At 37.7% G+C, this 25,328-nt stretch overlaps 63 non-coding genes across 63 annotated transcripts; all 63 read right to left on the bottom strand.

Moving 5' to 3' along the window:
* Positions 1 to 117: 117 nt before the first annotated feature.
* Positions 118 to 190, bottom strand: trnav-aac (transfer RNA valine (anticodon AAC)). Its single transcript has one exon. It is a non-coding gene; the product is annotated as a tRNA-Val (tRNA).
* A 141-nt stretch (positions 191 to 331) lies between these two features.
* Positions 332 to 404, bottom strand: trnav-cac (transfer RNA valine (anticodon CAC)). The gene has a single exon. It is a non-coding gene; the product is annotated as a tRNA-Val (tRNA).
* A 340-nt stretch (positions 405 to 744) lies between these two features.
* On the bottom strand, positions 745 to 818 carry trnav-cac (transfer RNA valine (anticodon CAC)). The gene has a single exon. It is a non-coding gene; the product is annotated as a tRNA-Val (tRNA).
* Positions 819 to 1,158: 340 nt separating this feature from the next.
* On the bottom strand, positions 1,159 to 1,231 carry trnaa-cgc (transfer RNA alanine (anticodon CGC)). Its single transcript has one exon. It is a non-coding gene; the product is annotated as a tRNA-Ala (tRNA).
* A 126-nt stretch (positions 1,232 to 1,357) lies between these two features.
* Positions 1,358 to 1,430, bottom strand: trnav-aac (transfer RNA valine (anticodon AAC)). The gene has a single exon. It is a non-coding gene; the product is annotated as a tRNA-Val (tRNA).
* Positions 1,431 to 1,770: 340 nt separating this feature from the next.
* Positions 1,771 to 1,843, bottom strand: trnav-cac (transfer RNA valine (anticodon CAC)). Its single transcript has one exon. It is a non-coding gene; the product is annotated as a tRNA-Val (tRNA).
* Positions 1,844 to 1,970: 127 nt separating this feature from the next.
* On the bottom strand, positions 1,971 to 2,043 carry trnav-cac (transfer RNA valine (anticodon CAC)). Its single transcript has one exon. It is a non-coding gene; the product is annotated as a tRNA-Val (tRNA).
* A 126-nt stretch (positions 2,044 to 2,169) lies between these two features.
* trnav-aac (transfer RNA valine (anticodon AAC)) lies at positions 2,170 to 2,242 on the bottom strand. The gene has a single exon. It is a non-coding gene; the product is annotated as a tRNA-Val (tRNA).
* A 355-nt stretch (positions 2,243 to 2,597) lies between these two features.
* Positions 2,598 to 2,670, bottom strand: trnav-aac (transfer RNA valine (anticodon AAC)). The gene has a single exon. It is a non-coding gene; the product is annotated as a tRNA-Val (tRNA).
* Positions 2,671 to 2,796: 126 nt separating this feature from the next.
* Positions 2,797 to 2,869, bottom strand: trnav-aac (transfer RNA valine (anticodon AAC)). The gene has a single exon. It is a non-coding gene; the product is annotated as a tRNA-Val (tRNA).
* Positions 2,870 to 3,209: 340 nt separating this feature from the next.
* trnav-cac (transfer RNA valine (anticodon CAC)) lies at positions 3,210 to 3,282 on the bottom strand. Its single transcript has one exon. It is a non-coding gene; the product is annotated as a tRNA-Val (tRNA).
* Positions 3,283 to 3,408: 126 nt separating this feature from the next.
* Positions 3,409 to 3,481, bottom strand: trnav-cac (transfer RNA valine (anticodon CAC)). Its single transcript has one exon. It is a non-coding gene; the product is annotated as a tRNA-Val (tRNA).
* Positions 3,482 to 3,607: 126 nt separating this feature from the next.
* On the bottom strand, positions 3,608 to 3,680 carry trnav-aac (transfer RNA valine (anticodon AAC)). Its single transcript has one exon. It is a non-coding gene; the product is annotated as a tRNA-Val (tRNA).
* A 355-nt stretch (positions 3,681 to 4,035) lies between these two features.
* trnav-aac (transfer RNA valine (anticodon AAC)) lies at positions 4,036 to 4,108 on the bottom strand. The gene has a single exon. It is a non-coding gene; the product is annotated as a tRNA-Val (tRNA).
* Positions 4,109 to 4,234: 126 nt separating this feature from the next.
* trnav-aac (transfer RNA valine (anticodon AAC)) lies at positions 4,235 to 4,307 on the bottom strand. Its single transcript has one exon. It is a non-coding gene; the product is annotated as a tRNA-Val (tRNA).
* A 126-nt stretch (positions 4,308 to 4,433) lies between these two features.
* Positions 4,434 to 4,506, bottom strand: trnae-cuc (transfer RNA glutamic acid (anticodon CUC)). Its single transcript has one exon. It is a non-coding gene; the product is annotated as a tRNA-Glu (tRNA).
* Positions 4,507 to 4,830: 324 nt separating this feature from the next.
* Positions 4,831 to 4,903, bottom strand: trnav-uac (transfer RNA valine (anticodon UAC)). Its single transcript has one exon. It is a non-coding gene; the product is annotated as a tRNA-Val (tRNA).
* A 540-nt stretch (positions 4,904 to 5,443) lies between these two features.
* trnav-aac (transfer RNA valine (anticodon AAC)) lies at positions 5,444 to 5,516 on the bottom strand. The gene has a single exon. It is a non-coding gene; the product is annotated as a tRNA-Val (tRNA).
* Positions 5,517 to 5,657: 141 nt separating this feature from the next.
* trnav-cac (transfer RNA valine (anticodon CAC)) lies at positions 5,658 to 5,730 on the bottom strand. Its single transcript has one exon. It is a non-coding gene; the product is annotated as a tRNA-Val (tRNA).
* A 340-nt stretch (positions 5,731 to 6,070) lies between these two features.
* trnav-cac (transfer RNA valine (anticodon CAC)) lies at positions 6,071 to 6,144 on the bottom strand. The gene has a single exon. It is a non-coding gene; the product is annotated as a tRNA-Val (tRNA).
* Positions 6,145 to 6,484: 340 nt separating this feature from the next.
* trnaa-cgc (transfer RNA alanine (anticodon CGC)) lies at positions 6,485 to 6,557 on the bottom strand. The gene has a single exon. It is a non-coding gene; the product is annotated as a tRNA-Ala (tRNA).
* Positions 6,558 to 6,683: 126 nt separating this feature from the next.
* Positions 6,684 to 6,756, bottom strand: trnav-aac (transfer RNA valine (anticodon AAC)). The gene has a single exon. It is a non-coding gene; the product is annotated as a tRNA-Val (tRNA).
* A 340-nt stretch (positions 6,757 to 7,096) lies between these two features.
* trnav-cac (transfer RNA valine (anticodon CAC)) lies at positions 7,097 to 7,169 on the bottom strand. Its single transcript has one exon. It is a non-coding gene; the product is annotated as a tRNA-Val (tRNA).
* A 126-nt stretch (positions 7,170 to 7,295) lies between these two features.
* Positions 7,296 to 7,368, bottom strand: trnav-cac (transfer RNA valine (anticodon CAC)). The gene has a single exon. It is a non-coding gene; the product is annotated as a tRNA-Val (tRNA).
* A 539-nt stretch (positions 7,369 to 7,907) lies between these two features.
* Positions 7,908 to 7,980, bottom strand: trnae-cuc (transfer RNA glutamic acid (anticodon CUC)). The gene has a single exon. It is a non-coding gene; the product is annotated as a tRNA-Glu (tRNA).
* Positions 7,981 to 8,106: 126 nt separating this feature from the next.
* Positions 8,107 to 8,179, bottom strand: trnav-aac (transfer RNA valine (anticodon AAC)). The gene has a single exon. It is a non-coding gene; the product is annotated as a tRNA-Val (tRNA).
* Positions 8,180 to 8,717: 538 nt separating this feature from the next.
* On the bottom strand, positions 8,718 to 8,790 carry trnav-uac (transfer RNA valine (anticodon UAC)). The gene has a single exon. It is a non-coding gene; the product is annotated as a tRNA-Val (tRNA).
* A 126-nt stretch (positions 8,791 to 8,916) lies between these two features.
* Positions 8,917 to 8,989, bottom strand: trnav-aac (transfer RNA valine (anticodon AAC)). The gene has a single exon. It is a non-coding gene; the product is annotated as a tRNA-Val (tRNA).
* Positions 8,990 to 9,130: 141 nt separating this feature from the next.
* Positions 9,131 to 9,203, bottom strand: trnav-uac (transfer RNA valine (anticodon UAC)). Its single transcript has one exon. It is a non-coding gene; the product is annotated as a tRNA-Val (tRNA).
* Positions 9,204 to 9,344: 141 nt separating this feature from the next.
* trnav-cac (transfer RNA valine (anticodon CAC)) lies at positions 9,345 to 9,418 on the bottom strand. The gene has a single exon. It is a non-coding gene; the product is annotated as a tRNA-Val (tRNA).
* A 539-nt stretch (positions 9,419 to 9,957) lies between these two features.
* Positions 9,958 to 10,030, bottom strand: trnav-cac (transfer RNA valine (anticodon CAC)). The gene has a single exon. It is a non-coding gene; the product is annotated as a tRNA-Val (tRNA).
* A 340-nt stretch (positions 10,031 to 10,370) lies between these two features.
* Positions 10,371 to 10,443, bottom strand: trnav-uac (transfer RNA valine (anticodon UAC)). Its single transcript has one exon. It is a non-coding gene; the product is annotated as a tRNA-Val (tRNA).
* Positions 10,444 to 10,585: 142 nt separating this feature from the next.
* trnav-cac (transfer RNA valine (anticodon CAC)) lies at positions 10,586 to 10,659 on the bottom strand. Its single transcript has one exon. It is a non-coding gene; the product is annotated as a tRNA-Val (tRNA).
* Positions 10,660 to 10,999: 340 nt separating this feature from the next.
* Positions 11,000 to 11,072, bottom strand: trnav-cac (transfer RNA valine (anticodon CAC)). Its single transcript has one exon. It is a non-coding gene; the product is annotated as a tRNA-Val (tRNA).
* Positions 11,073 to 13,433: 2,361 nt separating this feature from the next.
* trnav-cac (transfer RNA valine (anticodon CAC)) lies at positions 13,434 to 13,506 on the bottom strand. The gene has a single exon. It is a non-coding gene; the product is annotated as a tRNA-Val (tRNA).
* Positions 13,507 to 13,830: 324 nt separating this feature from the next.
* Positions 13,831 to 13,903, bottom strand: trnav-cac (transfer RNA valine (anticodon CAC)). The gene has a single exon. It is a non-coding gene; the product is annotated as a tRNA-Val (tRNA).
* A 141-nt stretch (positions 13,904 to 14,044) lies between these two features.
* Positions 14,045 to 14,117, bottom strand: trnav-uac (transfer RNA valine (anticodon UAC)). The gene has a single exon. It is a non-coding gene; the product is annotated as a tRNA-Val (tRNA).
* A 126-nt stretch (positions 14,118 to 14,243) lies between these two features.
* trnav-aac (transfer RNA valine (anticodon AAC)) lies at positions 14,244 to 14,316 on the bottom strand. Its single transcript has one exon. It is a non-coding gene; the product is annotated as a tRNA-Val (tRNA).
* Positions 14,317 to 14,456: 140 nt separating this feature from the next.
* On the bottom strand, positions 14,457 to 14,530 carry trnav-cac (transfer RNA valine (anticodon CAC)). The gene has a single exon. It is a non-coding gene; the product is annotated as a tRNA-Val (tRNA).
* Positions 14,531 to 15,084: 554 nt separating this feature from the next.
* Positions 15,085 to 15,157, bottom strand: trnav-aac (transfer RNA valine (anticodon AAC)). The gene has a single exon. It is a non-coding gene; the product is annotated as a tRNA-Val (tRNA).
* A 127-nt stretch (positions 15,158 to 15,284) lies between these two features.
* On the bottom strand, positions 15,285 to 15,357 carry trnav-aac (transfer RNA valine (anticodon AAC)). Its single transcript has one exon. It is a non-coding gene; the product is annotated as a tRNA-Val (tRNA).
* A 340-nt stretch (positions 15,358 to 15,697) lies between these two features.
* trnav-aac (transfer RNA valine (anticodon AAC)) lies at positions 15,698 to 15,770 on the bottom strand. The gene has a single exon. It is a non-coding gene; the product is annotated as a tRNA-Val (tRNA).
* A 141-nt stretch (positions 15,771 to 15,911) lies between these two features.
* Positions 15,912 to 15,985, bottom strand: trnav-cac (transfer RNA valine (anticodon CAC)). Its single transcript has one exon. It is a non-coding gene; the product is annotated as a tRNA-Val (tRNA).
* A 325-nt stretch (positions 15,986 to 16,310) lies between these two features.
* trnav-cac (transfer RNA valine (anticodon CAC)) lies at positions 16,311 to 16,383 on the bottom strand. Its single transcript has one exon. It is a non-coding gene; the product is annotated as a tRNA-Val (tRNA).
* Positions 16,384 to 16,509: 126 nt separating this feature from the next.
* trnav-aac (transfer RNA valine (anticodon AAC)) lies at positions 16,510 to 16,582 on the bottom strand. Its single transcript has one exon. It is a non-coding gene; the product is annotated as a tRNA-Val (tRNA).
* A 355-nt stretch (positions 16,583 to 16,937) lies between these two features.
* trnav-aac (transfer RNA valine (anticodon AAC)) lies at positions 16,938 to 17,010 on the bottom strand. Its single transcript has one exon. It is a non-coding gene; the product is annotated as a tRNA-Val (tRNA).
* A 539-nt stretch (positions 17,011 to 17,549) lies between these two features.
* On the bottom strand, positions 17,550 to 17,622 carry trnav-aac (transfer RNA valine (anticodon AAC)). The gene has a single exon. It is a non-coding gene; the product is annotated as a tRNA-Val (tRNA).
* Positions 17,623 to 17,763: 141 nt separating this feature from the next.
* On the bottom strand, positions 17,764 to 17,837 carry trnav-cac (transfer RNA valine (anticodon CAC)). Its single transcript has one exon. It is a non-coding gene; the product is annotated as a tRNA-Val (tRNA).
* A 2,775-nt stretch (positions 17,838 to 20,612) lies between these two features.
* Positions 20,613 to 20,685, bottom strand: trnav-aac (transfer RNA valine (anticodon AAC)). Its single transcript has one exon. It is a non-coding gene; the product is annotated as a tRNA-Val (tRNA).
* Positions 20,686 to 20,811: 126 nt separating this feature from the next.
* On the bottom strand, positions 20,812 to 20,884 carry trnav-aac (transfer RNA valine (anticodon AAC)). The gene has a single exon. It is a non-coding gene; the product is annotated as a tRNA-Val (tRNA).
* A 340-nt stretch (positions 20,885 to 21,224) lies between these two features.
* trnav-cac (transfer RNA valine (anticodon CAC)) lies at positions 21,225 to 21,297 on the bottom strand. The gene has a single exon. It is a non-coding gene; the product is annotated as a tRNA-Val (tRNA).
* A 324-nt stretch (positions 21,298 to 21,621) lies between these two features.
* Positions 21,622 to 21,694, bottom strand: trnav-cac (transfer RNA valine (anticodon CAC)). The gene has a single exon. It is a non-coding gene; the product is annotated as a tRNA-Val (tRNA).
* A 141-nt stretch (positions 21,695 to 21,835) lies between these two features.
* On the bottom strand, positions 21,836 to 21,908 carry trnav-uac (transfer RNA valine (anticodon UAC)). The gene has a single exon. It is a non-coding gene; the product is annotated as a tRNA-Val (tRNA).
* A 126-nt stretch (positions 21,909 to 22,034) lies between these two features.
* On the bottom strand, positions 22,035 to 22,107 carry trnav-aac (transfer RNA valine (anticodon AAC)). Its single transcript has one exon. It is a non-coding gene; the product is annotated as a tRNA-Val (tRNA).
* A 141-nt stretch (positions 22,108 to 22,248) lies between these two features.
* Positions 22,249 to 22,321, bottom strand: trnav-cac (transfer RNA valine (anticodon CAC)). Its single transcript has one exon. It is a non-coding gene; the product is annotated as a tRNA-Val (tRNA).
* A 126-nt stretch (positions 22,322 to 22,447) lies between these two features.
* trnav-aac (transfer RNA valine (anticodon AAC)) lies at positions 22,448 to 22,520 on the bottom strand. Its single transcript has one exon. It is a non-coding gene; the product is annotated as a tRNA-Val (tRNA).
* A 340-nt stretch (positions 22,521 to 22,860) lies between these two features.
* Positions 22,861 to 22,933, bottom strand: trnav-cac (transfer RNA valine (anticodon CAC)). The gene has a single exon. It is a non-coding gene; the product is annotated as a tRNA-Val (tRNA).
* Positions 22,934 to 23,273: 340 nt separating this feature from the next.
* On the bottom strand, positions 23,274 to 23,346 carry trnav-cac (transfer RNA valine (anticodon CAC)). Its single transcript has one exon. It is a non-coding gene; the product is annotated as a tRNA-Val (tRNA).
* A 126-nt stretch (positions 23,347 to 23,472) lies between these two features.
* Positions 23,473 to 23,545, bottom strand: trnav-aac (transfer RNA valine (anticodon AAC)). Its single transcript has one exon. It is a non-coding gene; the product is annotated as a tRNA-Val (tRNA).
* A 340-nt stretch (positions 23,546 to 23,885) lies between these two features.
* Positions 23,886 to 23,958, bottom strand: trnav-aac (transfer RNA valine (anticodon AAC)). The gene has a single exon. It is a non-coding gene; the product is annotated as a tRNA-Val (tRNA).
* A 340-nt stretch (positions 23,959 to 24,298) lies between these two features.
* trnav-aac (transfer RNA valine (anticodon AAC)) lies at positions 24,299 to 24,371 on the bottom strand. The gene has a single exon. It is a non-coding gene; the product is annotated as a tRNA-Val (tRNA).
* A 126-nt stretch (positions 24,372 to 24,497) lies between these two features.
* trnav-aac (transfer RNA valine (anticodon AAC)) lies at positions 24,498 to 24,570 on the bottom strand. The gene has a single exon. It is a non-coding gene; the product is annotated as a tRNA-Val (tRNA).
* Positions 24,571 to 24,910: 340 nt separating this feature from the next.
* On the bottom strand, positions 24,911 to 24,983 carry trnav-cac (transfer RNA valine (anticodon CAC)). The gene has a single exon. It is a non-coding gene; the product is annotated as a tRNA-Val (tRNA).
* Positions 24,984 to 25,328: the final 345 nt, after the last annotated feature.

Raw genomic sequence — 25,328 nt, 5'->3', positions numbered from 1 at the left:
TGATTTTTGCAAGGACTAAACCAAATTTTACTGATATTCACTGCATGTATTTGAAATTCCAAAATATTATTATTCTCTGTTATAAATACAGTTCTTACTGAATGTGTCAAATAGCAATGTTTCCGCCCGGTTTCGAACCGGGGACCTTTCGCGTGTTAAGCGAACGTGATAGCCCCTACACTACAGAAACTGCTGCCTGTGATTCTTACAAGGACTAAACCAAATTTTACTGATATTAACTGCATGTATTTGAATTTCCAAATTACGGCATTTAGGAAAGCCAGTATTCTCTGTTATAAATACAGTTCTTACTGAATGTGTGAAAGAGCACTGTTTCCACCCGGTTTCGAACCGGGGACCTTTCGCGTGTGAAGCGAACGTGATAACCACTACACTACAGAAACTACTGCATGTGATTTTTGCAAGGACTAAACCAAATTTTACTGATATTCACTGCATGTATTTGAATCTCCAAAATATTATTATTATCTGTTATAAATACAGTTCTTACTGAATGTGTCAAAGAGCACTGTTTCCGCCCGGTTTCGAAACGGGAACCTTTCACGTGTGATGCGAATGTGATAACTACTACACTACAGAAACTGCTGCATGTGATTTCTGCAAGGACTAAACCATATTTTACTGATATTAACTGCATGTATTTGAATTTCAAAATTACGGCATTTATGAAAGCAAGTATTCTATGTTATAAATACAGTTCTTACTGAATGTGTCAAAGAGCATTGTTTCCACCCGGATTCGAACCGGGGACCTTTCGCTTGTGAAGCGAACGTGATGAACAACTACACTACAGAAACTACTGCATGTGATTTTTGCAAGGACTAAACCAAATTTTACTGATATTCACTGCATGTCTTTGAATCTCCAAAAAAATATTATTATCTGTTATAAATACAGTTCTTACTGAATGTGTCAAAGAGCACTGTTTCCGCCCGGTTTCGAACAAGGGACCTTTCACATGTGATGAGAACGTGATAACCACTACACTACAGACACCGCTGCATGTGATTTTTGCAAGAACTAAACCAAATTTTACTGATATTCACTGCATGTATTTGAATTTCCAAAAAAAGGCATTTATGAAAGCAACTATTCTCTGTTAAAAATAAAGTTCTTACTGGATGTGTCGAAGAGCACTGTTTCCGGCCGGTTTCGAACCGAGGACCTTTCGCGTGCGAAGCGAACGTGATAACCACTACACTACAGAAACTGCTGCATGTGATTTTTGCAAGCACTAAACCAAATTTTACTGATATTCACTGCATGTATTTGAAATTCCAAAATATTATTATTCTCTGTTATAAATACAGTTCTTACTGAATGTGTCAAATAGCAATGTTTCCACCCGGTTTCGAACCGGGGACCTTTCGCGTGTTAAGCGAACGTGATAGCCACTACACTACAGAAACTGCTGCCTGTGATTCTTACAAGGACTAAACCAAATTTTACTGATATTAACTGCATGTATTTGAATTTCCAAATTACGGCATTTATGAAATTCAGTATTCTCTGTTATAAATACAGTTCTTACTGAATGTGTCAAAGAGCACTGTTTCCACCCGGTTTCAAACCGGGGACCTTTCGCGTGTGATGAGAACGTGATAACCACTACACTACAGAAACCGCTGCATGTGATTTTTGCAAGGACTAAACCAAATTTTACTGATATTCACTACATGTATTTGAATTTCATAAATATTATTATTCTCTGTTATAAATATAGTTCTTACTGAATGTGTCAAAGAGCATTGTTTCCACCCGGTTTCGAACCGGGGACCTTTCGCGTGTGAAGCGAACGTGATAACCACTACACTACAGAAACTACTGCATGTGATTTTTGCAAGGACTAAACCAAATTTTACTGATATTCACTGCATGTATTTGAATCTCCAAAAATATTATTATTATCTGTTATAAATACAGTTCTTACTGAATGTGTCAAAGAGCACTGTTTCCGCCCGGTTTCGAACCGGGGACCTTTCGCGTGTGATGAGAACGTGATAACCACTACACTACAGAAACTGCTGCATGTGATTTTTGCAAGGACTAAACAAAATTTTACTGATATTCACTGCATGTATTTGAAATTCCAAAATATTATTATTATCTGTTATAAATACAGTTCTTACTGAATGTGTCAAATAGCAATGTTTCCGCCCGGTTTCGAACCGGGGACCTTTCGCGTGTTAAGCGAACGTGACAGCCACTACACTACAGAAACTGCTGCCTGTGATTTTTACAAGGACTAAACCAAATTTTACTGATATTAACTGCATGTATTTGAATTTCCAAATTACGGCATTTATGAAAGCAAGTATTCTCTGTTATAAATACAGTTCTTACTGAATGTGTCAAAGAGCACTGTTTCCACCCGGTTTCAAACCAGGGACCTTTCGCGTGTGATGAGAACGTGATAACCACTACACTACAGAAACCGCTGCATGTGATTTTTGCAAGGACTAAACCAAATTTTACTGATATTCACTGCATGTATTTGAATTTCCAAAAAAAGGCATTTATGAAAGCAACTATTCTATGTTACAAATACAGTTCTTACTGAATGTGTCAAATAGCAATGTTTCCGCACGGTTTCGAACCGGGGACCTTTCGCATGTTAAGCGAACGTGATAACCACTACACTACAGAAACTGCTGCATGTGATTTTTGCAAGGACTAAACCAAATTTTACTGATATTCACTGCATGTATTTGAAATTCCAAAATATTATTATTCTCTGTTATAAATACAGTTCTTACTGAATGTGTCAAATAGCAATGTTTCCACCCGGTTTCGAACCGGGGACCTTTCGCGTGTTAAGCGAACGTGATAGCCACTACACTACAGAAACTGCTGCCTGTGATTCTTACAAGGACTAAACCAAATTTTACTGATATTAACTGCATGTATTTGAATTTCCAAATTACGGCATTTATGAAATTCAGTATTCTCTGTTATAAATACAGTTCTTACTGAATGTGTCAAAGAGCACTGTTTCCACCCGGTTTCAAACCGGGGACCTTTCGCGTGTGATGAGAACGTGATAACCACTACACTACAGAAACCGCTGCATGTGATTTTTGCAAGGACTAAACCAAATTTTACTGATATTCACTACATGTATTTGAATTTCAAAAATATTATTATTCTCTGTTATAAATATAGTTCTTACTGAATGTGTCAAAGAGCATTGTTTCCACCCGGTTTCGAACCGGGGACCTTTCGCGTGTGAAGCGAACGTGATAACCACTACACTACAGAAACTACTGCATGTGATTTTTGCAAGGACTAAACCAAATTTTACTGATATTCACTGCATGTATTTGAATCTCCAAAATATTATTATTATCTGTTATAAATACAGTTCTTACTGAATGTGTCAAAGAGCACTGTTTCCGCCCGGTTTCGAACCGGGGACCTTTCGCGTGTGATGAGAACGTGATAACCACTACACTACAGAAACTGCTGCATGTGATTTTTGCAAGGACTAAACAAAATTTTACTGATATTCACTGCATGTATTTGAAATTCCAAAATATTATTATTATCTGTTATAAATACAGTTCTTACTGAATGTGTCAAATAGCAATGTTTCCGCCCGGTTTCGAACCGGGGACCTTTCGCGTGTTAAGCGAACGTGACAGCCACTACACTACAGAAACTGCTGCCTGTGATTTTTACAAGGACTAAACCAAATTTTACTGATATTAACTGCATGTATTTGAATTTCCAAATTACGGCATTTATGAAAGCAAGTATTCTCTGTTATAAATACAGTTCTTACTGAATGTGTCAAAGAGCACTGTTTCCACCCGGTTTCAAACCAGGGACCTTTCGTGTGTGATGAGAACGTGATAACCACTACACTACAGAAACTGCTGCATGTGATTTTTGCAAGGACTAAACCAAATTTTACTGATATTCACTGCATGTATTTGAATTTCCAAAAAAAGGCATTTATGAAAGCAACTATTCTCTGTTATAAATACAGTTCTTACTGAATGTGTCAAATAGCAATGTTTCCGCACGGTTTCGAACCGGGGACCTTTCGCATGTTAAGCGAACGTGATAACCACTACACTACAGAAACTGCTGCATGTGATTTTTGCAAGGACTAAACCAAATTTTACTGATATTCACTGCATGTATTTGAAATTCCAAAATATAATTATTCTCTGTTATAAATACAGTTCTTACTGAATGTGTCAAAGAGCACTGTTTCCACCTGGTTTCGAACCGGGGACCTTTCGCGTGTTAAGCGAACGTGATAGCCACTACACTACAGAAACTGCTGCCTGTGATTCTTACAAGGACTAAACCAAATTTTACTGATATTCACTGCATGTATTTGAATTTCCACAATATTATTATTCTCTGTTATAAATACAGTTCTTACTGAATGTGTCAAAGAGCATTGTTTCCACCCGGTTTCAAACCGGGGACCTTTCGCGTGAGAAGCGAACGTGATAACCACTACACTACAGAAACGACTGCATATGATTATTGCAAGGACTAAACCAAATTTTACTGATATTCACTGCATGTATTTGAATTTCCACAATATTATTATTCTCTGTTATAAATACAGTTCTTACTGAATGTGTCAAAGAGCACTGTTTCCGCCCGGTTTCGAAACGGGAACCTTTCACGTGTGATGCGAATGTGATAACTACTACACTACAGAAACCGCTGCATGTGATTTCTGCAAGGACTAAACCATATTTTACTGATATTCACTGCACAATAAGGCATTTATGAAAGCAACTATTCTCTGTTATAAATACAGTTCTTACTGAATGTGTCAAAGAGCACTGTTTCCGCCCGGTTTCGAACCGAGGACCTTTCGCGTGTAAAGCGAATGTGATAACCACTACACTACAGAAACTGCTGCATGTGTTTTTTTCAAGGACTAATCCAAAGTTTACTGATATTCACTGCATGTTTTTGAATTTCCAAAATATTATTATTCTCTGTTATAAATACAGTTCTTACTGAATGTGTCAAAGATCAATGTTTCCGCCCGGTTTCGAACCGGGGACCTTTCGCGTGTTAAGCGAACGTGATAGCCACTACATTCCAGAAACTGCTGCCTGTGATTTTTGCATGGACTAAACCAAATTTTACTGATATTCACTGCATGTATTTGAATTTCAAAATTACGGCATATATGAAAGCAAGTATTCTATGTTATAAATACAGTTCTTACTGAATGTGTCAAAGAGCGTTGTCTCCACCCGGTTTCGAACCGGGGACCTTTCGCGTGTGAAGGAAACGTGATGAACAACTACACTACAGAAACTACTGCATGTGATTTTTGCAAGGACTAAACCAAATTTTACTGATATTCACTGCATGTATTTGAAATTCCAAAATATTATTATTCTCTGTTATAAATACAGTTCTTACTGAATGTGTCAAATAGCAATGTTACCGCCCAGTTTCGAACCGGGGACCTTTCGCGTGTTAAGCGAACGTGATAGCCACTACACTACAGAAACTGCTGCCTTTGATTCTTACAAGGACTAAACCAAATTTTACTGATATTAACTGCATGTATTTGAATTTCCAAATTACGGCATTTAGGAAAGCCAGTATTCTCTGTTATAAATACAGTTCTTACTGAATGTGTGAAAGAGCACTGTTTCCACCCGGTTTCGAACCGGGGACCTTTCGCGTGTGAAGCGAACGTGATAACCACTACACTACAGAAACTACTGCGTGTGATTTTTGCAAGGACTAAACCAAATTTTACTGATATTCACTGCATGTATTTGAATCTCCAAAATATTATTATTATCTGTTATAAATACAGTTCTTACTGAATGTGTCAAAGAGCACTGTTTCCGCCCGGTTTCGAAACGGGAACCTTTCACGTGTGATGCGAATGTGATAACTACTGCACTACAGAAACTGCTGCATGTGATTTCTGCAAGGACTAAACCATATTTTACTGATATTAACTGCATGTATTTGAATTTCAAAATTACGGCATTTATGAAAGCAAGTATTCTATGTTATAAATACAGTTCTTACTGAATGTGTCAAAGAGCATTGTTTCCACCCGGTTTCGAACCGGGGACCTTTCGCGTGTGAAGCGAACGTGATGAACAACTACACTACAGAAACTACTGCATGTGATTTTTGCAAGGACTAAACCAAATTTTACTGATATTCACTGCATGTCTTTGAATCTCCAAAAAATTATTATTATCTGTTATAAATACAGTTCTTACTGAATGTGTCAAAGAGCACTGTTTCCGCCCGGTTTCGAACAAGGGACCTTTCACATGTGATGAGAACGTGATAACCACTACACTACAGACACCGCTGCATGTGATTTTTGCAAGAACTAAACCAAATTTTACTGATATTCACTGCATGTATTTGAATTTCCAAAAAAAGGCATTTATGAAAGCAACTATTCTCTGTTAAAAATAAAGTTCTTACTGGATGTGTCGAAGAGCACTGTTTCCGGCCGGTTTCGAACCGAGGACCTTTCGCGTGCGAAGCGAACGTGATAACCACTACACTACAGAAACTGCTGCATGTGATTTTTGCAAGGACTAAACCAAATTTTACTGATATTCACTGCATGTATTTGAAATTCCAAAATATTATTATTCTCTGTTATAAATACAGTTCTTACTGAATGTGTCAAATAGCAATGTTTCCACCCGGTTTCGAACCGGGGACCTTTCGCGTGTTAAGCGAACGTGATAGCCACTACACTACAGAAACTGCTGCCTGTGATTCTTACAAGGACTAAACCAAATTTTACTGATATTAACTGCATGTATTTGAATTTCCAAATTACGGCATTTATGAAATTCAGTATTCTCTGTTATAAATACAGTTCTTACTGAATGTGTCAAAGAGCACTGTTTCCACCCGGTTTCAAACCGGGGACCTTTCGCGTGTGATGAGAACGTGATAACCACTACACTACAGAAACCGCTGCATGTGATTTTTGCAAGGACTAAACCAAATTTTACTGATATTCACTACATGTATTTGAATTTCAAAAATATTATTATTCTCTGTTATAAATATAGTTCTTACTGAATGTGTCAAAGAGCATTGTTTCCACACGGTTTCGAACCGGGGACCTTTCGCGTGTGAAGCGAACGTGATAACCACTACACTACAGAAACTACTGCATGTGATTTTTGCAAGGACTAAACCAAATTTTACTGATATTCACTGCATGTATTTGAATCTCCAAAATATTATTATTATCTGTTATAAATACAGTTCTTACTGAATGTGTCAAAGAGCACTGTTTCCGCCCGGTTTCGAACCGGGGACCTTTCGCGTGTGATGAGAACGTGATAACCACTACACTACAGAAACTGCTGCATGTGATTTTTGCAAGGACTAAACAAAATTTTACTGATATTCACTGCATGTATTTGAAATTCCAAAATATTATTATTATCTGTTATAAATACAGTTCTTACTGAATGTGTCAAATAGCAATGTTTCCACCCGGTTTCGAACCGGGGACCTTTCGCGTGTTAAGCGAACGTGACAGCCAGTACACTACAGAAACTGCTGCCTGTGATTTTTACAAGGACTAAACCAAATTTTACTGATATTAACTGCATGTATTTGAATTTCCAAATTACGGCATTTATGAAAGCAAGTATTCTCTGTTATAAATACAGTTCTTACTGAATGTGTCAAAGAGCACTGTTTCCACCCGGTTTCAAACCAGGGACCTTTCGCGTGTGATGAGAACGTGATAACCACTACACTACAGAAACCGCTGCATGTGATTTTTGCAAGGACTAAACCAAATTTTACTGATATTCACTGCATGTATTTGAATTTCCAAAATATTATTATTCTCTGTTATAAATACAGTTCTTACTGAATGTGTCAAAGAGCACTGTTTCCACCCGGTTTCGAACCGGGGACCTTTCGCGTGAGAAGCGAACGTGATAACCACTACACTACAGAAACTGCTGCCTGTGATTCTTACAAGGACTAAACCAAATTTTACTGATATTCACTGCATGTATTTGAAATTCCAAAATATTATTATTCTCTGTTATAAATACAGTTCTTACTGAATGTGTCAAAGAGCACTGTTTCCACCCGGTTTCGAACCGGGGACCTTTCGCGTGTTAAGCGAACGTGATAGCCACTACACTACAGAAACTGCTGCCTGTGATTCTTACAAGGACTAAACCAAATTTTACTGATATTCACTGCATGTATTTGAATTTCCACAATATTATTATTCTCTGTTATAAATACAGTTCTTACTGAATGTGTCAAAGAGCACTGTTTCCGCCCGGTTTCGAAACGGGAACCTTTCACGTGTGATGCGAATGTGATAACTACTACACAACAGAAACCGCTGCATTTGATTTCTGCAAGGACTAAACCATATTTTACTGATATTCACTGCACAATAAGGCATTTATGAAAGCAACTATTCTCTGTTATAAATACAGTTCTTACTGGATGTGTCGAAGAGCACTGTCTCCGCCCAGTTTAGAACCGGGGACTTTTCGCGTGTGAAGCGAACGTGATAACCACTACACTACAGAAACTACTGCATGTGATTTTTGCAAGGACTAAACCAAATTTTACTGATATTCACTGCATGTATTTGAATTTCCAAAAAAAGGCATTTATGAAAGCAACTATTCTCTTTTAAAAATACATTTCCTACTGGATGTGTCGAAGTGCACTGTTTCCGCCCGGTTTCGAACCGAGGACCTTTCGCGTGTAAAGCGAATGTGATAACCACTACACTACAGAAACTGCTGTATGTATTTTTTGCAAGGACCAATCCAAAGTTTACTGATATTCACTGCATGTATTTGAATTTCCAAAATATTATTATTATCTGTTATAAATACATTTCTTACTGAATGTGTCAAATAGCAATGTTTCCGCCCGGTTTCGAACCGGGGACCTTTCGCGTGTTAAGCGAACGTGATAGCCACTACACTACAGAAACTGCTGCCTGTGATTTTTGCAAGGACTAAACCAAATTTTACTGATATTCACTGCATGTATTTGAATTTCCAAAAAAAGGCATTTTTAAAAGCAACTATTCTCTGTTAAATATACAGCTCTTACTGGATGTGTCGAAGAGCACTGTTTCCGCCCGGTTTCGAACCGAGGACCTTTCGCTTGTAAAGCGAATGTGATAGCCACTACACTACAGAAACTGCTGCCTGTGATTTTTGCAAGGACTAATCCAAATTTTACTGATATTAACTGCATGTATTTGAATTTCAAAATTACGGCATTTATGAAAGCAAGTATTCTATGTTATAAATACAGTTCTTACTGAATGTGTCAAAGAGCATTGTTTCCACCCGGTTTCGAACCGGGGACCTTTCGCGTGTGAAGCGAACGTGATGATCAACTACACTACAGAAACTACTGCATGTGATTTTTGCAAGGACTAAACCAAATTTTACTGATATTCACTGCATGTATTTGAATCTCCAAAATATTATTATTATCTATTATAAATACAGTTCTTACTGAATGTGTCAAAGAGCACTGTTTCCGCCCGGTTTCGAACCGGGAACCTTTCACGTGTGACGCGAATGTGATAACTACTACACTACAGAAACTGCTGCATGTTATTTTTGCAAGGACTAAACAAAATTTTACTGATATTCACTGCATGTATTTGAATTTCCAAAATATTATTATTCTCTGTTATAAATACAGTTCTTACTGAATGTGTCAAAGAGCACTGTTTCCGCCCGGTTTCGAACCGGGGACCACTCACATGTGATGAGAACGTGATAACCACTACACTACAGCAACCGCTACATGTAACTTTTGCAAGAACTAAACCAAATTTTACTGATATTCACTGCATGTATTTGAATTTCCAAAAAAAGGCATTTATGAAAGCAACTATTCTCTGTTAAAAATAAAGTTCTTACTGGATGTGTCGAAGAGCACTGTTTCCGCCCGGTTTCGAACCGAGGACCTTTCGCGTGTGAAGCGAACGTGATAACCACTACACTACAGAAACTGCTGCATGTGATTTTTGCAAGGACTAAACAAAATTTTACTGATATTCACTGCATGTATTTGAAATTCCAAAATATTATTATTCTCTGTTATAAATACAGTTCTTACTGAATGTGTCAAAGAGCACTGTTTCCACCCGGTTTCGAAACGGGGACCTTTCACGTGTGATGAGAACCTGATAACCACTACACTACAGAAACCGCTGCAAGTGATTTTTGCAAGGACTAAACCAAATTTTACTGATATACACTGCATGTATTTGAATTTCCAAAAAAATGCATTTTTAAAAGCAACTATTCTCTGTTAAAAATACAGCTCTTACTGGATGTGTCGAAGAGCACTGTTTCCGCCCGGGTTCGAACCGAGGACCTTTCGCTTGTAAAGCGAATGTGATAGCCACTACACTACAGAAACTGCTGCCTGTGACTTTTGCAAGGACTAAAACCAAATTTTACTGATATTAACTGCATGTATTTGAATTTCAAAATTACGGCATTTATGAAAGCAAGTATTCTATGTTATAAATACAGTTCTTACTGAATGTGTCAAAGAGCATTGTTTCCACCCGGTTTCGAACCGGGGACCTTTCGCGTGTGAAGCGAACGTGATGAACAACTACACTACAGAAACTACTGCATGTGATTTTTGCAAGGACTAAACCAAATTTTACTGATATTCACTGCATGTCTTTGAATCTCCAAAATATTATTATTATCTGTTATAAATACAGTTCTTACTGAATGTGTCAAAGAGCACTGTTTCCGCCCGGTTTCGAACAAGGGACCTTTCACATGTGACGAGAACGTGATAACCACTACACTACAGACACCGCTGCATGTGATTTTTGCAAGAACTAAACCAAATTTTACTGATATTCACTGCATGTATTTGAATTTCCAAAAAAAGGCATTTATGAAAGCAACTATTCTCTGTTAAAAATAAAGTTCTTACTGGATGTGTCGAAGAGCACTGTTTCCGGCCGGTTTCGAACCGAGGACCTTTCGCGTGTGAAGCGAACGTGATAACCACTACACTACAGAAACTGCTGCATGTGATTTTTGCAAGGACTAAACCAAATTTTACTGATATTCACTGCATGTATTTGAAATTCCAAAATATTATTATTCTCTGTTATAAATACAGTTCTTACTGAATGTGTCAAATAGCAATGTTTCCACCCGGTTTCGAACCGGGGACCTTTCGCGTGTTAATAACCTGTTGGGGATGGGGGCGCTGTTTAGACTATTTATGCTAATTTGGCTAATTTTTGAAACGGCTTCCCACAAAATCCTTGATCGTACAATATGCATATTATTATTATTATTGGATAGAAAACAGTCTATAGTTTCTATAGGAGTTGAAATTTTGTCTCTAAGTGGAACAGAGCCCATTCTACAGCAATTTCCCTGACATGGATTCAGATTTCAGAAATGTTGGCCACTGTTCTGAAGTCAGTTAAAACGGCAGTGATTTTGCTATGACTATACGGACACTTCTTACGTCTTCCCCTGGATGCCTTTACGTGATGACGATTCCAATGGGGTCGATTGCGCGTTCACAGGCCCCACAAATGAAAAAACCCTGAAGCTAGTCATTCTTTGGGAGCTGCGTCATGAGCCAAGAGGACACCGGCCCTCTCCTGTTCCAAGCATTAGTGAAGGGGGTAATATTACTCGGGTCATGTTTCTACTCGTTATGGGAGTTAAAAACATCATAAGGTAGTTAATTTAAAGCGTTTTATAGCAATTTATATCCGTTTAGTGCGTTTTTGGGACATTTATTTCTTTAACGCTGTGAATAGGTGGGCACGCTTTCAGTTCATCCCGAACGCAGTTGGCATTTTCACATGGCAAGAGGACAGCTTTCCACCAAAAGACGATTCCTCCCAAGAAAGGATCCTTTGCCCAAGATACTGATGGAAGAACAGCTCAAGGTAGGACATTTTTATTATGATAAATCGTGTTTCTGTCGAAACATTTTAGTGGCTTAGGACGCCATGTTTTTTGACGTAGCTTCGCTTGGCGCAAACTGTATTGAAAAGTAAGGATAAATTAAAAAATGTAATAACGCAATTGTATTAAGAATTAAATTGTCTATCAATCCCTGTCCACCCTATATTTTTTAGTCACGTTTATGAGTATTTATGTATAAGAGTAGATCACTGTCTAAGTGGCGCAAGGACTTTTTCTTTACCAGCTTGTCTACATTTCACATTGTCTAACCATGATTTTGGTGGCTAAATATAAACATTTTCGATCAAACTGTATATGCATGTTGTAATGTGATGTTACAGGAGTGTCATCGGAAGAATTCTGAGAAGGTTAGTGAAAAAATTAATATCTTTTGGCGATGTTGACTTTTATCGCTCACTTTGGCTAGAATCAATGCTGGGCTGCTAATTGCTATGTGCTAAGCTAATATAACGATTTATTGTGTTTTCGCTGTAAGACACTTAGAAAATCTGAAATATTGTCTGTATTCACAGGATCTGTGTCTTTCGATTCGTGTATGCTGTGTATTTTTACGAAATGTTTGATGATTAGTAAGTAGGTAAACACGTTGCTCTAAGTAGTTTTTCTATTCCATTTGTGACGGTGGGTGCAATTGTAACCTATGCCAAATACCTGAAATATGCACTTTTTTCTAACAAAACCTATCCCATACCATAAATATGTTATCAGACTGTCATCTGATGAGTTTTTTTGTTGGTTAGGGGCTATAAATATCTTAGTTTAGTCGAATTGGTGATGGCTACTGGTGTTGGTGGACAAATAAAAGATGGTGGATTATGCTAATGTGTTTTTAGGTAATAGATGTACATCTTTACATATTGTGTCTTCCCTGTAAAACATTTTAAAAATCGGACAAGTTGACTGGATTCACAAGATCTGTGTCTTTCATTAGCTGTATTGGACTTTAATGTGTGAAAGTTAAATATTAAAAAAAAAATTTTTTTTTGAATTTCGCTGCACTGGTTTTTCAGTGGGGGGGGGGGGTGTGCCGCTAGCGCCACGCTGATCCTAGGCAGGTTAAGCGAACGTGATAGCCACTACACTACAGAAACTGCTGCCTGTGATTCTTACAAGGACTAAACCAAATTTTACTGATATTAACTGCATGTATTTGAATTTCCAAATTACGGCATTTATGAAAGCCAGTATTCTCTGTTATAAATACAGTTCTTACTGAATGTGTCAAAGAGCACTGTTTCCACCCGGTTTCAAACCGGGGACCTTTCGCGTGTGATGAGAACGTGATAACCACTACACTACAGAAACCGCTGCATGTGATTTTTGCAAGGACTAAACCAAATTTTACTGATATTCACTACATGTATTTGAATTTCAAAAATATTATTATTCTCTGTTATAAATAGAGTTCTTACTGAATGTGTCAAAGACCATTGTTTCCACCCGGTTTCGAACCGGGGACCTTTCGCGTGTGAAGCGAACGTGATAACCACTACACTACAGAAACTACTGCAAGTGATTTTTGCAAGGACTAAACCAAATTTTACTGATATTCACTGCATGTATTTGAATCTCCAAAATATTATTATTATCTGTTATAAATACAGTTCTTACTGAATGTGTCAAAGAGCACTGTTTCCACCCGGTTTCGAAACGGGAACCTTTCACGTGTGATGCGAATGTGATAACTACTACACTACAGAAACTGCTGCATGTGATTTCTGCAAGGACTAAACCATATTTTACTGATATGCACTGCACAATAAGGCATTTATGAAAGCAACTATTCTCTGTTATAAATACAGTTCTTATTGGATGTGTCGAAGAGCACTGTCTCCGCCCGGTTTAGAACCGGGGACATTTCGCGTGTGAAGCGAACGTGATAACCACTACACTACAGATACTACTGCATGTGATTTTTGCAAGGACTAAACCAAATTTTACTGATATTCACTGCATGTATTTGAATTTCCAAAAAAAGGCATTTATGAAAGCAACTATTCTCTTTTAAAAATACAGTTCCTACTGGATGTGTCGAAGAGCACTGTTTCCGCCCGGTTTCGAACCGAGGACCTTTCGCGTGTAAAGCGAATGTGATAACCACTACACTACAGAAACTGCTGCATGAATTTTTTGCAAGGACCAATCCAAAGTTTACTGATATTCACTGCATGTATTTGAATTTCCAAAATTTTATTATTCTCTGTTATAAATACATTTCTTACTGAATGTGTCAAATAGCAATGTTTCCGCCCGGTTTCGAACCGGGGACCTTTCGCGTGTTAAGCGAACGTGATAGCAACTACACTACAGAAACTGCTGCCTGTGATTTTTGCAAGGACTAAACCAAATTTTACTGATATTCACTGCATGTATTTGAATTTCAAAATTACGGCATTATGAAAGCAAGTATTCTATGTTATAAATACAGTTCTTAATGAATGTGTCAAAGAGCATTGTTTCCACCCGGTTTCGAACCGGGGACCTTTCGCGTGTGAAGCGAACGTGATGATCAACTACACTACAGAAACTACTGCATGTGATTTTTGCAAGGACTAAAACAAATTTTACTGATATTCACTGCATGTATTTGAATCTCCAAAATATTATTATTATCTGTTATAAATGCAGTTCTTACTGAATGTGTCAAAGAGCACTGTTTCCGCCAGGTTTCGAACCGGGGACCTTTCGCGTGTTAAGCAAACGTGACAGCCACTACACTACAGAAACTGCTGCCTGTGATTTTTACAAGGACTAAACCAAATTTTACTGATATTAACTGCATGTATTTGAATTTCCAAATTACGGCATTTATGAAAGCAAGTATTCTCTGTTATAAATACAGTTCTTACTGAATGTGTCAAAGAGCACTGTTTCCACCCGGTTTCAAACCAGGGACCTTTCGCGTGTGATGAGAACGTGATAACCACTACACTACAGAAACCGCTGCATGTGATTTTTGCAAGGACTAAACCAAATTTGACTGATATTCACTGCATGTATTTGAATTTCCAAAAAAAGGCATTTATGAAAGCAACTATTCTCTGTTATAAATACAGTTCTTACTGAATGTGTCAAATAGCAATGTTTCCGCACGGTTTCGAACCGGGGACCTTTCGCATGTTAAGCGAACGTGATAACCACTACACTACAGAAACTGCTGCATGTGATTTTTGCAAGGACTAAACCAAATTTTACTGATATTCACTGCATGTATTTTAAAATTCCAAAATATTATTATTCTCTGTTATAAATACAGTTCTTACTGAATGTGTCAAATAGCAATGTTTCCACCCGGTTTCGAACCGGGGACCTTTCGCGTGTTAAGCGAACGTGATAGCCACTACACTACAGAAACTGCTGCCTGTGATTCTTACAAGGACTAAACCAAATTTTACTGATATTAACTGCATGTATTTGAATTTCCAAATTACGGCATTTATGAAAGCCAGTATTCTCTGTTATAAATACTGTTCTTACTGATTGTGTCAAAGAGCACTGTTTCCACCCGGTTTCAAACCGGGGACCTTTCGCGTGTGATGAGAACGTGATAACCACTACACTACAGAAACCGCTGCATGTGATTTTTGCAAGGACTAAACCAAATTTTACTGATATTCACTGCATGTATTTGAATATCCAAAATTTTATTATTCTCTGTTATAAATACATTTCTTTCTGAATGTGTCAAATAGCAATGTTTCCGCCCAGTTTCGAACCGGGGACCTTTCGCGTGTTAAGCGAACGTGATAGCCACTACACTACAGAAACTGCTGCCTGTGATTTTTGCAAGGACTAAACCAAATTTTACTGATATTCACTGCATGTATTTGAATTTCAAAATTACGGCATTTATGAAAGCAAGTATTCTATGTTATAAATACAGTTCTTACTGAATGTGTCAAAGAGCATTGTTTCCACCCGGTTTCGAACCGGGGACCTTTCGCGTGTGAAGCGAACGTGATAATCAACTACACTACAGAAACTACTGCATGTGATTTTTGCAAGGACTAAAACAAATTTTACTGATATTCACTGCATGTCTTTGAATCTCCAAAATATTATTATTATCTGTTATAAATACAGTTCTTACTGAATGTGTCAAAGAGCACTGTTTCCGCCCGGTTTCGAACCGGGAACCTTTCACGTGTGACGCAAATGTGATAACTACTACACTACAGAAACTGCTGCATGTGATTTTTGCAAGGACTAAACAAAATTTTACTGATATTCACTGCATGTATTTGAATTTCCAAAATATTATTATTCTCTGTTATAAATACAGTTCTTACTGAATGTGTCAAAGAGCACTGTTTCCGCCCGGTTTCGAACCGGGGACCTTTCGCGTGTGATGAGAACGTGATAACCACTACACTACAGAAACTGCTGCATGTGATTTTTGCAAGGACTAAACAAAATTTTACTGATATTCACTGCATGTATTTGAAATTCCAAAATATTATTATTATCTGTTATAAATACAGTTCTTACTGAATGTGTCAAATAGCAATGTTTCCGCCCGGTTTCGAACCGGGGACCTTTCGCGTGTTAAGCGAACGTGATAGCCACTACACTATAGAAAATGCTGCCTGTGATTCTTACAAGGACTAAACCAAATTTTACTGATATTAACTGCATGTATTTGAATTTCCAAATTACGGCATTTATGAAAGCAAGTATTCTCTGTTATAAATACAGTTCTTACTGAATGTGTCAAAGAGCACTGTTTCCACCCGGTTTCAAACCAGGGACCTTTCGCGTGTGATGAGAACGTGATAACCACTACACTACAGAAACCGCTGCATGTGATTTTTGCAAGGACTAAACCAAATTTTACTGATATTCACTGCATGTATTTGAATTTCCAAAAAAAGGCATTTATGAAAGCAACTATTCTCTGTTATAAATACAGTTCTTACTGAAAGTGTCAAATAGCAATGTTTCCGCACGGTTTTGAACCGGGGACCTTTCGCATGTTAAGCGAACGTGATAACCACTACACTACAGAAACTACTGCCTGTGATTCTTACAAGGACTAAACCAAATTTTACTGATATTAACTGCATGTATTTGAATTTCCAAATTACGGCATTTATGAAAGCCAGTATTCTCTGTTATAAATACAGTTCTTACTGAATGTGTCAAAGAGCACTGTTTCCACCCGGTTTCAAACCGGGGACCTTTCTCGTGTGATGAGAACGTGATAACCACTACACTACAGAAACCGCTGCATGTGATTTTTGCAAGGACTAAAACAAATTTTACTGATATTCACTGCATGTATTTGAATCTCCAAAATATTATTATTCTCTGTTAAAAATACAGTTCTTACTGAATGTGTCAAAGAGCACTGTTTCCGCCCGGTTTCGAACCGGGAACCTTTCACGTGTGACGCGAATGTGATAACTACTACACTACAGAAACTGCTGCATGTGATTTTTGCAAGGACTAAACCAAATTTTACTGATATTCACTGCATGTATTTGATTCTCCAAAATATTATTATTCTCTGTTATAAATACAGTTCTTACTGAATGTGTCAAATAGCAATGTTTCCGCCCGGTTTCGAACCGGGGACCTTTCGCGTGTTAAGCGAACGTGATAGCCACTACACTACAGAAACTGCTGCCTGTGATTATTGCAAGGACTAAACCAAATTTTACTGATATTCACTGCATGTATTTGAATTTCAAAATTACGGCATTTATGAAAGCAAGTATTCTCTGTTATAAATACAGTTCTTACTGAATGTGTCAAAGAGCATTGTTTCCACCCGGTTTCGAACCGGGGACCTTTCGCGTGTGAAGCGAACGTGATGATCAACTACACTACAGAAACTACTGCATGTGATTTTTGCAAGGATTAAAACAAATTTTACTGATATTCACTGCATGTATTTGAATCTCCAAAATATTATTATTATCTGTTATAAATACAGTTCTTACTGAATGTGTCAAAGAGCACTGTTTCCTCCCGGTTTCGAACCGGGAACCTTTCACGTGTGACGCGAATGTGATAACTACTACACTACAGAAACTGCTGCATGTGATTTTTGCAAGGACTAAACAAAATTTTACTGATATTCACTGCATGTATTTGAATTTCCAAAATATTATTATTCTCTGTTATAAATACAGTTCTTACTGAATGTGTCAAAGAGCACTGTTTCCGCCCGATTTCGAACCTGGGACCTTTCGCGTGTGATGAGAACGTGATAACCACTACACTACAGAAACTGCTTCATGTGATTTTTGCAAGGACTAAACAAAATTTTACTGATATTCACTGCATGTATTTGAAATTCCAAAATATTATTATTATCTGTTATAAATACAGTTCTTAACCTGTCTAGGATCAGCGTGGCGCTAGCGGCACACCCCCCCCCCCCCCCACTGAAAAACCAGTGCCGCGAAATTCAAAAAAAATATTTTTTTTAAATATTTAACTTTCACACATTAAAGTCCAATACAGCTAATGAAAGACACAGATCTTGTGAATCCAGTCAACATTTCCGATTTTTAAAATGTTTTACAGGGAAGACACAATATGTAAAGATGTACATCTATTACCTAAAAACACATTAGCATAATCCACCATCTTTTATTTGTCCACCAACACCAGTAGCCATCACCAATTCGGCTAAACTAAGATATTTATAGCCCCTAACCAACAAAAAAACTCATTAGATGACAGTCTGATAACATATTTATGGTATGGGATAGGTTTTGTTAGAAAAAAGTGCATATTTCAGGTAGATGGCATAGTTTACAATTGCACCCACCATCACAAATGGACTAGAATAATTACAATGAGCAACGTGTTTACCTAACTACTAATCATCAAACATTTCGTAAAAATACACAGCACACACGAATCGAAAGACACAGATCCTGTGAATACAGACAATATTTCAGATTTTCTAAGTGTCTTACAGCGAAAACACAATAAATCGTTATATTAGCTTAGCACATAGCAATTAGCAGCCCAGCATTGATTCTAGCCAAAGTGAGCGATAAAAGTCAACATCGCCAAAAGATATTAATTTTTTCACTAACCTTCTCAGAATTCTTCCGATGACACTCCTGTAACATCACATTACAACATGCATATACAGTTTGATCGAAAATGTTTATATTTAGCCACCAAAATCATGGTTAGACAATGTGAAATGTAGACAAGCTGGTAAAGAAAAAGTCCTTGCGCCACTTAGACAGTGATCTACTCTTATACATAAATACTCATAAACGTGACTAAAAAATATAGGGTGGACAGGGATTGATAGACAATTTAATTCTTAATACAATTGCGTTATTACATTTTTTAATTTATCCTTACTTTTCAATACAGTTTGCGCCAAGCGAAGCTACGTCAAAAAACATGGCGTCCTAAGCCACTAAAATGTTTCGACAGAAACACGATTTATCATAATAAAAATGTCCTACCTTGAGCTGTTCTTCCATCAGTATCTTGGGCAAAGGATCCTTTCTTGGGAGAAATCGTCTTTTGGTGGAAAGCTGTCCTCTTGCCATGTGGAAATGTCAACTGCGTTCGGGATGAACTGAAAAGCGTGCCCAACTTTTCACATCGTTGCAAAAATAAATGTCCCAAAATCGCACTAAACGGATATAAATTGCTATAAAACGCTTTAAATTAACTACCTTATGATGTTTTTAACTCCTACAACGAGTGAAAAGATGACCGGAGAAATATAACAGGCTAAACTAACGCTTGGAACAGGTGCGCGCCGGTGTCCTCTAGGCTCATGACGCAGCTCCCAAAGAATGACTAGCTTCAGGGTTTTTTCATTTGTAGGGCCTGTGAACGCGCAATCGACCCCGTTGGAATCGTCATCACGTAAAGGCATCCAGGGGAAGACGTAAGAAGTGTCCGTATAGTCATAGCAACGACAGTGCCCTTTTAACTGACTTCAGAAGAGTGGCCAACATTTCTCAAATCTGACTCCATGTCAGGGAAATTGCTGTAGAATGGGCTCTGTTCCACTTAGAGACAAAATTTCAACTCCTATAGAAACTATAGACTGTTTTCTATCCAATAATAATAATAATATGCGTATTGTACGATCAAGGATTTTGTGGGAAGCCGTTTAAAAAATTAGCCAAATTAGCATAAATAGTCTAAACAGCGCCCCCATCCCCAACAGGTTAATGAATGTGTCAAATAGCAATGTTTCCGCCCGGTTTCGAACCGGGGACCTTTCGCCTGTTAAGCGAACGTGACAGCCACTATACTACAGAAACTGCTGCCTGTGATTTTTACAAGGAATAAACCAAATTTTACTGATATTAACTGCATGTATTTGAATTTCCAAATTACGGCATTTATGAAAGCAAGTATTCTCTGTTATAAATACAGTTCTTACTGAATGTGTCAAAGAGCACTGTTTCCACCCGGTTTCAAACCAGGGACCTTTCGCGTGTGATGAGAACGTGATAACCACTACACTACAGAAACCGCTGCATGTGATTTTTGCAAGGACTAAACCAAATTTTACTGATATTCACTGCATGTATTTGAATTTCCAAAAAAATGCATTTATGAAAGCAACTATTCTCTGTTATAAATACAGTTCTTACTGAATGTGTCAAATAGCAATGTTTCCGCACGGTTTCGAACCGGGGACCTTTCGCATGTTAAGCGAACGTGATAACCACTACACTACAGAAACTGCTGCGTGTGATTTTTGCAAGGACTAAACCAAATTTTACTGATATTAACTGCATGTATTTGAAATTCCAAAATATTATTATTCTCTGTTATAAATACAGTTCTTACTGAATGTGTCAAATAGCAATGTTTCCACCCGGTTTCGAACCGGGGACCTTTCGCGTGTTAAGCGAACGTGATAGCCACTACACTACAGAAACTGCTGCCTGTGATTCTTACAAGGACTAAACCAAATTTTACTGATATTAACTGCATGCATTTGAATTTCCAAATCACGCCATTTATGAAAGCCAGTATTCTCTGTTATAAATACAGTTCTTACTGAATGTGTCAAAGAGCACTGTTTCCACCCGGTTTCAAACCGGGGACCTTTCGCGTGTGATGAGAACGTGATAACCACTACACTACAGAAACCGCTGCATGTGATTTTTGCAAGGACTAAACCAAATTTTGCTGATATTCACTACATGTATTTGAATTTCAAAAATATTATTATTCTCTGTTATAAATATAGTTCTTTCTGAATGTGTCAAAGAGCATTGTTTCCACCCGGTTTCGAACCGGGGACCTTTCGCGTGTGAAGCGAACGTGATAACCACTACACTACAGAAACTACTGCATGTGATTTTTGCAAGGACTAAACCAAATTTTACTGATATTCACTGCATGTATTTGAATCTCCAAAATATTATTATTATCTGTTATAAATACAGTTCTTACTGAATGTGTCAAAGAGCAGTGTTTCCGCCCGGTTTCGAAACGGGAACCTTTCACGTGTGATGCGAATGTGATAACTACTACACTACAGAAACTGCTGCATGTGATTTCTGCAAGGACTAAACCATATTTTACTGATATTCACTGCACAATAAGGCATTTATGAAAGCAACTATTCTCTGTTATAAATACAGTTCTTATTGGATGTGTCGAAGAGCACTGTCTCCGCCCGGTTTAGAACCGGGGACTTTTCGCGTGTGAAGCGAACGTGATAACCACTACACTACAGAAACTACTGCATGTGATTTTTGCAAGGACTAAACCAAATTTTACTGATATTCACTGCATGTATTTGAATTTCCAAAAAAAGGCATTTATGAAAGCAACTATTCTCTTTTAAAAATACAGTTCCTACTGGATGTGTCGAAGAGCACTGTTTCCGCCCGGTTTCGAACCGAGGACCTTTCGCGTGTAAAGCGAATGTGATAACCACTACACTACAGAAACTGCTGCATGTATTTTTTGCAAGGACCAATCCAAAGTTTACTGATATTCACTGCATGTATTTGAATTTCCAAAATATTATTATTCTCTGTTATAAATACATTTCTTACTGAATGTGTCAAATAGCAATGTTTCCGCCCGGTTTCGAACCGGGGACCTTTCGCGTGTTAAGCGAACGTGATAGCCACTACACTACAGAAACTGCTGCCTGTGAGTTTTGCAAGGACTAAACCAAATTTTACTGATATTCACTGCATGTATTTGAATTTCCAAAAAAAGGCATTTATGAAAGCAACTATTCTCTGTTAAAAATAAAATTCTTACTGGATGTGTCGAAGAGCACTGTTTCCGGCCGGTTTCGAACCGAGGACCTTTCGCGTGTGAAGCGAACGTGATAACCACTACACTACAGAAACTGCTGCATGTGATTTTTGCAAGGACTAAACCAAATTTTACTGATATTCACTGCATGTATTTGAAATTCCAAAATATTATTATTCTCTGTTATAAATACAGTTCTTACTGAATGTGTCAAATAGCAATGTTTCCGCCCGGTTTCAAACCGGGGACCTTTCGCGTGTTAAGCGAACGTGATAGCCACTACACTACAGAAACTGCTGCCTGTGATTCTTACAAGGACTAAACCAAATTTTACTGATATTAACTGCATGTATTTGAATTTCCAAATTACGGCATTTATGAAAGCCAGTATTCTCTGTTATAAATACAGTTCTTACTGAATGTGTCAAAGAGCACTGTTTCCACCCGGTTTCAAACCGGGGACCTTTCGCGTGTGATGAGAACGTGATAACCACTACACTACAGAAACCGCTGCATGTGATTTTTGCAAGGACTAAACCAACTTTTACTGATATTCACTACATGTATTTGAATTTCAAAAATATTATTATTCTCTGTTATAAATATAGTTCTTACTGAATGTGTCAAAGAGCATTGTTTCCACCCGGTTTCGAACCGGGGACCTTTCGCGTGTGAAGCGAATGTGATAACCACTACACTACAGAAACTGCTGCATGTGTTTTTTGCAAGGACTAATCCAAAGTTTACTGATATTCACTGCATGTCTTTGAATCTCCAAAATATTATTATTATCTGTTATAAATACAGTTCTTACTGAATGTGTCAAAGAGCACTGTTTCCGCCCGGTTTCGAACAGGGGACCTTTCACATGTGATGAGAACGTGATAACCACTACACTACAGACACCGCTGCATGTGATTTTTGCAAGAACTAAACCAAATTTTACTGATATTCACTGCATGTATTTGAATTTCCAAAAAAAGGCATTTATGAAAGCAACTATTCTCTGTTAAAAATAAAATTCTTACTGGATGTGTCGAAGAGCACTGTTTCCGGCCGGTTTCGAACCGAGGACCTTTCGCGTGTGAAGCGAACGTGATAACCACTACACTACAGAAACTGCTGCATGTGATTTTTGCAAGGACTAAACCAAATTTTACTGATATTCACTGCATGTATTTGAAATTCCAAAATATTATTATTCTCTGTTATAAATACAGTTCTTACTGAATGTGTCAAATAGCAATGTTTCCGCCCGGTTTCAAACCGGGGACCTTTCGCGTGTTAAGCGAACGTGATAGCCACTACACTACAGAAACTGCTGCCTGTGATTCTTACAAGGACTAAACCAAATTTTACTGATATTAACTGCATGTATTTGAATTTCCAAATTACGGCATTTATGAAAGCCAGTATTCTCTGTTATAAATACAGTTCTTACTGAATGTGTCAAAGAGCACTGTTTCCACCCGGTTTCAAACCGGGGACCTTTCGCGTGTGATGAGAACGTGATAACCACTACACTACAGAAACTGCTGCATGTATTTTTTGCAAGGACCAATCCAAAGTTTACTGATATTCACTGCATGTATTTGAATTTCCAAAATATTATTATTCTCTGTTATAAATACATTTCTTACTGAATGTATCAAATAGCAATGTTTCCGCACGGTTTCGAACCGGGGACCTTTCGCGTGTTAAGCGAACGTGATAGCCACTACACTACAGAAACTACTGCCTGTGATTTTTGCAAGGACTAAACCAAATTTTACTGATATTCACTGCATGTATTTGAATTTCCAAATTATTATTATTCTCTGTTATAAATACAGTACTTATTGAATGTGTCAAAGAGCACTGTTTCCACCCGGTTTCGAAACTGGGACCTTTCGCGTGTGATGAGAACGTGATAACCACTACACTACAGAAACCGCTGCATGTGATTTTTGCAAGGACTAAACCAAATTTTACTGATATCCATTGCATGTATTTGAATTTCCAAAAAAAGGCATTTATGAAAGCAACTATTCTCTGTTAAAAATACAGTTCTTACAGGATGTGTCGAAGAGCACTGTTCCCGCCCGGTTTCGAACCGGGGACCTTTCGCGTGTTAAGCGAACGTGATAGCCACTACATTACAGAAACTGCTGCCTGTGATTTTTGCAAGGACTAAACCAAATTTTACTGATATTCACTGCATGTATTTGAATTTCCAAAATATTATTATTCTCTGTTATAAATACAGTTCTTACTGAATGTGTCAAATAGCAATGTTTCCGCCCGGTTTCGAACCGGGGACCTTTCGCGTGTTAAGCGAACGTGATAGCCACTACACTACAGAAACTGCTGCCTGTGATTCTTACAAGGACTAAACCAAATTTTACTGATATTTACTGCATGTATTTGAATTTCCAAATTACGGCATTTATGAAAGCCAGTATTCTCTGTTATAAATACAGTTCTTACTGAATGTGTCAAAGAGCACTGTTTCCACCCGGTTTCAAACCGGGGACCGTTCGCGTGTGATGAGAACGTGATAACCACTACACTACAGAAACCGCTGCATGTGATTTTTGCAAGGACTAAACCAAATTTTACTGATATTCACTACATGTATTTGAATTTCAAAAATCTTATTATTCTCTGTTATAAATATAGTTCTTACTGAATGTGTCAAAGAGCATTGTTTACACCCGGTTTCGAACCGGGGAACTTTCGCGTGTGAAGCGAACATGATAACCACTACACTACAGAAACTACTGCATGTGATTTTTGCAAGGACTAAACCAAATTTTACTGATATTCACTGCATGTATTTGAATCTCCAAAATATTATTATTATCTGTTATAAATACAGTTCTTACTGAATTTGTCAAAGAGCACTGTTTCCGCCCGGTTTCGAAACGGGAACCTTTCACGTGTGATGCGATTGTGATAACTACTACACTACAGAAACTGCTGCATGTGATTTCTGCAAGGACTAAACCATATTTTACTGATATTCACTGCACAATAAGGCATTTATGAAAGCAACTATTCTCTGTTATAAATACAGTTCTTATTGGATGTGTCGAAGAGCACTGTCTCCTCCCGGTTTAGAAC

This window comes from Salvelinus fontinalis, chromosome 37 (genome assembly GCF_029448725.1).
Source record: "Salvelinus fontinalis isolate EN_2023a chromosome 37, ASM2944872v1, whole genome shotgun sequence".
In the NCBI taxonomy this organism is placed as follows: domain Eukaryota; kingdom Metazoa; phylum Chordata; class Actinopteri; order Salmoniformes; family Salmonidae; genus Salvelinus; species Salvelinus fontinalis.
The sequence above is the reverse complement of the archived record's forward strand: the minus strand, read 5'-3'. Positions and strand labels throughout refer to the sequence as shown.